The sequence below is a fragment of the Dermacentor andersoni genome, chromosome 2 (assembly GCF_023375885.2).
Source record: "Dermacentor andersoni chromosome 2, qqDerAnde1_hic_scaffold, whole genome shotgun sequence".
NCBI classification, from domain to species: Eukaryota; Metazoa; Arthropoda; class Arachnida; order Ixodida; family Ixodidae; genus Dermacentor; species Dermacentor andersoni.
In genome coordinates this window covers 221640661-221649956 of record NC_092815.1, presented here as the reverse complement: position 1 = coordinate 221649956, position 9296 = coordinate 221640661, and the positions used below count along the sequence as shown (strand labels likewise).

At 43.6% G+C, this 9296-nt stretch overlaps 1 pseudogene; it reads left to right on the top strand.

The window, feature by feature from the left end:
- The first annotated feature begins 7089 nt into the window (after positions 1-7089).
- LOC140215879 (uncharacterized) lies at positions 7090-8364 on the top strand (annotated as a pseudogene).
- Positions 8365-9296: the final 932 nt, after the last annotated feature.

Sequence of the window (9296 nt, the reverse complement as noted above, 5' to 3'; positions counted from 1 at the left end):
AATATTGAGTATTATTTGCAGTAATGCAATGGATTGCCCGAGGTCAATGCATTGCATGCAGCATTTCAAGGGCACTTGGTTTGTCTCGAAACAAGAACACAAATAAAACAAATCTGGGTTTTTACATGCCAATACCACGATCTGATTATCAGGCATGTCTCTCTCAGTAAAAGCTTCGTCCTGGCTGTCAACACCAATCGAAGCAATTACTATTTGCAATGCTAGCAGTGTATGGTGACAAAAGCAACATTCATAGCAAGCACAATGGCATGCGCTAAGATAAGACCCATTGACCACTGGAAGGCACACAGTTTGCATTGCATACATGTGTTCTTGCACATGGTTCAGAACTGTATGGCAATTTGTGATCCTTTAAGTACAGGAACTAACTTCTGTGCACAGTTGTGATAGTTGCTGACTTGTGAAAAGAGGGGGAGGTTACTTGTGCCAGGTTCAAATTATTGTCCGGAAAATATTGTATATGGTTTGTGAGCCCTGCATATAGTAGAATAATATACAAGTTAAAGTGACGAAAGCTTCCCATGGAAAGCAGATCTGCTGTGGATCTTGTGGACTCGTACAGCAGTGCTTCATCAGTTATCAAAAACCCGTACGAATGATCTCGGAAACAATCGCCAATTACCCAATCGTACCAATATATGAACACCAAGCTTCCTGCGACTGCTTGCAGCCCATATCACAATCACCGAAAGCTAATTTCATGGCACACCACCCTGACCATTGGCCCTAATCAGCACTGCTTCGTCAGGTCAGTTGGGTATCGGCAACTAAAGCTACAGTTAGCAGATGAATCGACTCATATCTATTTGCAGAGAAAATTGAGTGCATGGAATGGAGCAATGTTGTTTGTGTCCACCACTGCCATCTTTGCGTCCATTTGTGCTATGGCACCTCCTTCTGGACGCCGTTCATAGCCTCGCGGCAGTCTCTTGTCGAGCTTCTTGCATTGTTATCGGGTGTAATACACTTGTGCATATGCCATAGTGCATATGAAAGCACAAGTGTCATTTGCAATGCACATAAGACATTCACCTTCACATCTTTTCTTATGTGTGACAGAGCTAATTGTTCTAGTGCAGTTGTAACTTCTTGCCTCTCCGACGCCTAGGCACACAGCTGCTTTCATTAGCCCACACAATTTTTATTTAATTGTTTACAAAGGCTTTCTACCTACTCAAATAAAAGTATTCGCAACATACTGGCATGGTACTAATTGGCTGGTTCTGGGTGTTAAAATTTTCTTATATGTGTAAGCATTTCTATGCTTACCAAACGTCCATCACGCAAGACAAAAATGTGGGCCGATCCCAGAGATAGTGCAATACTGGGCCGACCCACGGCGGAGGTGAACAGCCTTCAAGCACTCAACAAAGTGAAAAGTGCATACAATATAGATAGAGCATGCAGCAGCGAGTGGCTTTACCTTTGTTCTGCCTGTCGCTAACACGAGATCGAAGCAGCGCTCGCACCCTGCCCCTTTCGCAGATCGCTTTCAAGATATGAGCCCGCTCTTCAAGGCAAAGCGACGAGGACACGGCCTTCAAGATATGGTCCACGCGGCTCATAATGGTTTGGCGTGGATGGATAAGGCACTAAAGAGCAGCACCAGCTTATAAAGATCAGAACGTCGTCAGCACACCTGGCGCCGCCGTCTGCAGCAGTCCGTGTTACTGCGACGCTGCTCTTTATACCGGTCATATTAAAATTCCATAACACTCTTTTTTGTTCAAGTACCCTAAAGAGCCCAGGAAGCATAGGGGTGGGGGATGTTACGATTGGCCACCGGGGATAGTGAACTTCTGGCTTCGCTGCAATGAATCGCTTCGTGAAGCCAACAACACGCCCCCTTCGAATAGCCCTTCGGAGCCAGTAAGGCTAGACACGTTTGGCGGACAGGATTGTTAGCTGGTTCGCTGTCACCTTCAGGGACCAATTGGAGCAAGAAAACGCCTGGAAATGTTTGTTCTATGGCGTTCCCCCATGTACTCTGGTAATAGTCACGGTCATGGCAGATTCAGCAGCTAACTTCAGAGTCAGCTCAGGAACCAAGACGTGCCAGCTTGAGTCAAGCGTGAGAACACCTGTCTATGAGGCCCCACTCGTTTTGGTGTGTTCAGTAAAACAAAAGTGCAAGAAAGTGTGTGAACCTTCGCCCTCAAAGGCGGGTTCTTCGACGACTTTGGGCACTTTGATTGGATGAAGGTTGGATGGCAGCTTTACCTGGCCTAGGGATCTAGTAAGGACAGAGAGTGTTTAAGCAGACATTTTCGGCTGTTCAGTGTGCATTTCAATCATGCTAGACTGATCAGATGTAATGTTCTCCACCCTTCATGTAGATATTGTAAATAAATCCCCTACTCCTTGTTCTTAATGAGAACAAGTTCCTCCCTTTAACAACATCCTTGGCATGAATGAGTCGGACGATGATATGGGCCAGGTACCCCTTTTTTCATGGCAGACACCAACTCTTACAGGGATTACAATGAAAGGAGCAAGAAATACCAAAGTACACAACTAAACAAGAAATATGAATTGGAACAATATGAATTAGTGCAAAAAATGACTTATTACAGGGTATGTACAATATGTGAAAAAACATATAGTAATGATAAGGTTCAAGGTTCCTAAAATACTTGACTTATCACAATGAGCTGTTTGACATTACAAAACAATGGAATAAAATGTAAGTATACATTACTAAACAGGAAAGCAAAATTGCATATTAGATAAGAACATAAAGAAATGCAACTGGAACGGAACAGCAAGGTAAGAGGTAGTTCAGATTTCTAGGAACAACTTCAAATTATGTACAAATGAGTCGTGACAGAGAGCGAGGAGGAGAGGTGAGTGGAAAAACGGATTAGTGTGGGCGAAGATGGGTGCGATATTAAGTTGGTGATCAAGCCGTCGAGACACATGTCACAACCTAGTCTGATATTTAGAGTAACGTGGGACAACCAATTGGAGTAAAGTTTATAAAAGAAGGACAATAGTGTCAGAAGCCTGATTATATTGAGAGGGGCTAAATTAATTTATTGTTTGATTTCCGTAACTCTAGATGTATGCGAGTAGTTTTTTGTGATGAAGCGAGCAACCTTATTTCGCAGAGTCTAGTTTGTGTTCGAGTTAGGACTCATGTGTGCATTCCAAATTAAGAAGGCATATTCGATTTTAGAGCATACGAAGGTGGTGTAAGCGAGAAATTTCGTCTCGGAGTTAGCCGAGTGCAAATAGTGCCTTATGAAGCCAAGTGATCTGGTTGCTTTAGTAGAGTGTTCTAGTTTGCTGTTTTTGCACTCCGCTAAGCAGCTGAGCGTAGCGGAAGCGCGAATGCACATGCGCCCTCCGCTTAGCTGCAAGCGGGCTGGCGGAGTCAGAAACACGGTCCGCTTACAAGCTGCCTGAGCAGAAGGTTACTGCCCTTTTTTCCTAGCAAGGGTGGTCGATGCACACACCCGCTCTGGCACGTGCATCGAGGCACCTTGCCTGCCTTGCTCTTTACAAGATAGATTTGCACAGACGAAAACTTATGTCTGCTAGAAGGTGCACATGCTGACCCATTTGAAAACCTCGCAGCGCGGGAGTATGTGATGCGTGCTGTGCAGCACGTTAGCATCAGAAAGGATCAGATTGGATGTAAAATGCAAGCTCACTGGCTATCACGTGGCATTCCCCAAGATGAGGCTTTATTTTCCACTGGATAAAATGGACAGGTAACGCATTACAAGTTCACGTTTAGATGCTTTGTGGACAAATAAGCTATATATATTCGTTTTACTTATAAAAGTGTTACCTATAAGCTTTACCTATAGGTGCTTTAATTTTGTTTCATTAACCTGAATTCGGCCAGAAGGCACTGCAAATACGAAAGCAACATCAAGCGGAAAGCCAGAGAGGCCTAGATAATCTCGTGGGTGGCGGCAATGGAAAATAAACCTGCTTTGAGTAACTACTGAAGAGGAAATAAGGATATCAGGAAAGAAACAATCTATTATAACTCAAAGGAAAGCTTATTACTTTCTGAAACGAGCTCAGGATGCCTTAGAACATGCACTTATACAGCAAGATATAAGAAGGAAGAAGAAGCATGTGCTTGCTGAGGTAAAGCTAGGGAAACAATGGAGCATGTTTTACTAGAATGTGAAATATCTCCCCGGCAGTAGATTTAGGCACCAGTGGCCTGCTTGAAGCCCTTGGGTTCAGCAAGAGCAGGGGGAAAGTAAAGATGTATGCAGTAAAGATTGGTAAGCGGCGAATGGAAGATTGGTGGACAAAAAGTTTGGAAACAACAAACAACAGAGGCTTGCAAAAACAAAGTTCAGAAAGTTTGGTTATGGGAATTCATCGTGGGTTTTCTTTTTCTTTGTTAACATAGGTAGAACATTAGGCAATACAAGAGCTTCATGGCGCAACCCACACCTCTTTCAAAAGGGGACACTCGTAGCACCTATCCATCCATCCCTCTGCTCCGCTAGGCTAGACATAGAACTAAAACGTGCAATCACCCACCGCTCCACCATGTGGCTTAGTGGGGCAACTTGGAGCGGGGAGAACCGTAAAGACGCTAAACTAAAACACTCTAGTGAAAATCACATCTACGCGAGTGTTCCATGGCAGATCGGATGACAAATGAAAACCCAGATATTGTGAATACAGAGGCTACGGGCATGTTTTATAATTATGTAATTGCATAACACGGGTTTCGCTGTAGTCCCGAATCTGATAGCTTTTATATTAATGTTGGTTTCCGCTTGCTTACTGCCCCACTTACAGAGATTGTCTAGGTAAGATAGAAGGTAGCAGGTATTCTCAGGGTTAATAGATCACGCAATCATCAGCAAATAGTCTATGAAACGCCTACCATTACTGAACTGAAGCGTGGCAAAGTTATCCCAGTTTTTAAAAAAGGCGACAACTCACAACTGCACAATTACAGACCTATTTCCATTCTGCCGTTCTTTGGAAAAGTTATTGAGAAACTAATTGAAATACGGCTAACAAAATATCTTTCTAAATTTAATATCATCTCTGCATGTCAGTTCGGTTTTCGCCATGGGTATTCCACAGAGCTGGCACTTATTCATCTTACGGACCAACTAAAAAAATTTATTGACGAGGGATTTATTGCCGCCTCAGTTTTCATCGATCTAACGCAAGCATTTGATAGCATTAACCATCTTATCCTGTTTTCTAAGCTCGAAGCAATTGGCATTTGCGGTCCTGCCCTTTCACTACTAAAAAGCTACTTATATAACCGGGTTCAAGTTGTTTCTGTTTCCAGTGCTTATTCTCGACAGCGAACTACTAACATCGGTGTACCTCAGGGCTCCATCCTTGGGCCACTCCTGTTTTTAGTTTATATTAATGATTTACCTAATTGTCTTTCTTCGACAAAATGCATTCTGTACGCTGACGATACCACTATATTCACTTTTGATAAAGATATCTCATCTCTCGTTAATAAACTAAATGCTGACTTAGAAAACATTCTAAGGTGGTGTAAGGTAAACATGCTATCTATTAATGCAACTAAGACTAAATTTGTTGTATTCTCTTCACATCAGCGAAACATAGCTTCCATTCCACCTATCAGTCTTGGTCCCCACTGCCTTCATCCCAGTTCGTGTTCATCTTTCCTTGGCGTTCTACTTGACTGTAATCTGAAATATCACAATCATATTGCTCACATAAAAAAGAAAATAGCTTATGGTATACGCATCTTAATTAAAGCACGCCCTTACTTCACACGTACCACAATGCTCTCACTTTACCACTCTTTCGTCCACTCTCACATTACTTATGGTATCATATGTTGGGGAAACACCTATAATATTCATATTACATCTTTACAAACAATTCAGAACCGAGCCATCAGAATAATTACCTATAGTTCATGCTTTTCTAATGCCACTTCCTTACTACACGAGAATAACATCCTTACTATTTCTGGGCTCACTAAATACAACCTATGTATTTTTTTCTACAGATTTCTACATAATGAGCTACCATCGATCACATTTTCATCATCTAACCTGACAACTAATAGTAGCACCAGATTCGCGTTGAATAACAATTTTCTTTTACCACGAATCCGTACTAACTACGGTAAACAAACCGTGGAATTCACTTCCATATCAATATGGAACACTCTTCCTCTCATTATGAAAAATATAAGATCTTTACACCAATTCAAAAGGGAACTCAAAATGCATTTATTAATGACAATCTAATAAGAAAATTTACTGTAACCGTTTTTTTTTTCGTTCTTTTTTTTCTTTTTTTTTCTTGTTTGTTTTTGTTCTTGTAAATAAACTACTGGTATTTTCTTCACATGCAACTCTTTATGTTATTCTTTGTAATGAATTCTGTATTTTGCTCTGTTAACGTTCATTTCCTGTTGCTTATGTAATACCTTATTATATGCTACTGTTGTTTGAGATGTCATTCATCATAACTATTCTTGTACAGGAGGTCCCGATACAGTCTTTGACTATGGGACCTCCTCCTGCATACTAAATACTTGTAATATGACCCAAATTCTAACAATAAATTCTGATTCTGATTCTGATTCTGATATCGTTAATATAATCTAAAAAACAAAATAGGCCTGAGCATGGAACCTTGCGGTACTGCAGATTTGACATGATTTAATGGAGACAAATTGTCATTGATGAAAACTGATTGCTACCGGTTAGTTAAAACGTTGGTAGTCCACCTAGTTATTCTCACATGTATGTTCAGATGTGACGTCATCCCGATACGCCCTGCGTGTGCCTGAGCCACAAACACGCGCTGAGATAAGCGCTATGCTTTCATTTCCTTTAATCAGTTCTCACACAAGTCATGTGACCATTCTGGCTGTATATATTTCACGACTGTACATTAAAAAGGATTCATTCTTGGTCATGGGACGAAGAGCGTCTGTCTGACTGTCTGACATGGTGTCACAAGTGGCTATCTCAAAGCTGGCTACGATGTAGCGCTGCAAGAGCCCGTCAAGAAGCGAACGAGCGCCTGCTTCCACAAGAGCAAGTCCTTCCGGTGACAATCGTCAAGCTACGCTTCAGCATGGCAGGAGTCAAGCCTCCTAGGCCTTTCGACTTCCAGAACGCTGCGGACTGGCCCGCCTGGATGGACGAATTCGACGACTACAGATTCGCATCCGGACTACATGAGAAGCCAGACGAAGTACAAGTAAGGACTCTTCTCTATACAATGGGCAGAAAGTCACGGGAGATTATTCGGTTGCTAAACATCAAAGACGAAGAGACCTCGTAAAGTCAAAATTTAAGGGCTATTTCGTCCATACCAAGAACACAGTCTACGAGAGTGCTCGCTTTAATCTGCGCCGCCAACAACTGGGAGAAACAGTAGACCAGTTTGCAACAGAGCTTAACAGGCTAGCAGACAGATGCGAGTTCAAAGAAATGAAGGAACGCCTAATAAGAAACCGCTTCGTAGTTTCGAGACCAGCTTTTCTCGGAAGAACTACAGATGGATCCTAATCTCGCGCTGAGCACTGCTTTGGCAAACGTGCGTACAAGCGAAACGGTAAAGAAACAGCAAGCCGAGCTAAAAGAGCACGAGGGCGCCATCCCAGAAGCTTGCGTCGCCGCAATACAGCCCGAGAAATCCCTTGGAAAGAGCAAAAAGTTTACAAGCGGCCACAAGCCAGCTTATTGTGGAAAGTTCTGCAGTTTCTGCGCCGGACCATTTCATCCGAGAAGCAGTTGTCCAGCGAAACAAGAAAGATGCAGCTTTTGCCGAAAGTTAGGCCACTTCGAAAAGCCGTGCAGAAAAAAGAGGCAAGCAGACGGGAATCGTGACGACATTGCCGAACCTGATAAATTTCTTGACACGGTCGAGCAATCGGCGAACACACCGTCTGAGCACTTCGTCACGGTACTGATAAACGACCATAAGCTCCGCATGAAAGTAGATACGGGAGCCGAAGTGACAGTCGTCGGGGAAAATTTTCCTTTACTTCCGCGTTCTCTGGACAAAGCAGGTGATCTTAAAGGACCGAACAATGCAAGCATCCGTACGATCGGAAAATTTGACGCTCAAATAGCTTGGAAAGACAACTGTTCGAAGCAGACCATTTACGTTGTGCATAACTTGCGCACACCCTTGTTGGGACTACCAGCTATCAAAGCCCTAGGAATCGTTCGCTTCCTAGATGACTTAGGAACTGCGGACGACATCGTAAGCAGGTATCCTAAGGTATTCCAAGGCACAGGTTCCATATCTGGAGAGCATACCATACGTCTCGTTCCGAATGCAACACCGTACGCCCTGTCTACACCCAGACGGATTCCTATTCCCACGAAGGAAAAAAGTTAAGCAAGAACTGGACAGGCTAGAACGAGAAGGAATGATACAAAAGGTCGAAGAACCGACAGAGTGGTGCGCTCCTATTGCACCCGTAATGAAGCCGTCTGGAGCGGTAAGGATATGCGTCGACTTAATTGAACCAATTTCTCAGACGTGAGCATCATCAGCTACCGACGGTAGAGCAAGTTATGGGAAGCTTCCAGGAAGCTAAGGTCTTTTCTAAACTGGACGCGAATTCTGGATTCTACCAGATACAGCTTTCCGAGGAGTGTCAAAAGCTCACCACTTTTATAACGCCGTATGGGCGGTACTGCTACCGCAGGTTGCCGTTCGGGATCACATCCGCACCAGAAATTTTTCAAAGAAAGTTCTCGCAGGTCGTCGAAGGCCTAGACGGCGTACTGAACTACATGGAAGACATTCTGGTGTACGGCAAGAACAAAGTGGAACATGACAACCGCCTTCGTAACGTGCTCGACCGACTGGAACAAACAGGAGTAACCCTTAACAAGGAAAAATGTTGTTTCGCTGTTGAGGAAGTAGCATTTCTGGGCCTGATCTTTGAGGCCAATGGTGTGCGCCCAGATCCTGAAAAGATCAGAGCAATCAAGGAGTTGCCTCGACCCCAAAACATCGCTGAGGTTCGTTCCTTATTAGGCATGATGAACCACCTCGCAAGGTTTCTTCCTGATGCTGCGTCTATATCTGCGCCTTTACGCAGCCTCCTCAACAAAAACAGCGACTGGTGTTGGGGAACTCAACAAGAGGAAGCTTTTGAGAAGATCAAGACTACTCTCAGCTCTAATAGATGCCTGGCAATGTACAACCCCATGTACTCGACAATCGTTTCGGCGGACGCGTCTTCGCAAAGACTTGGCGCCGTACTACTCCAGGATGAGCCATCTGGCGAAAGACGTCCAGTAGCATATGCCTCCAGATCG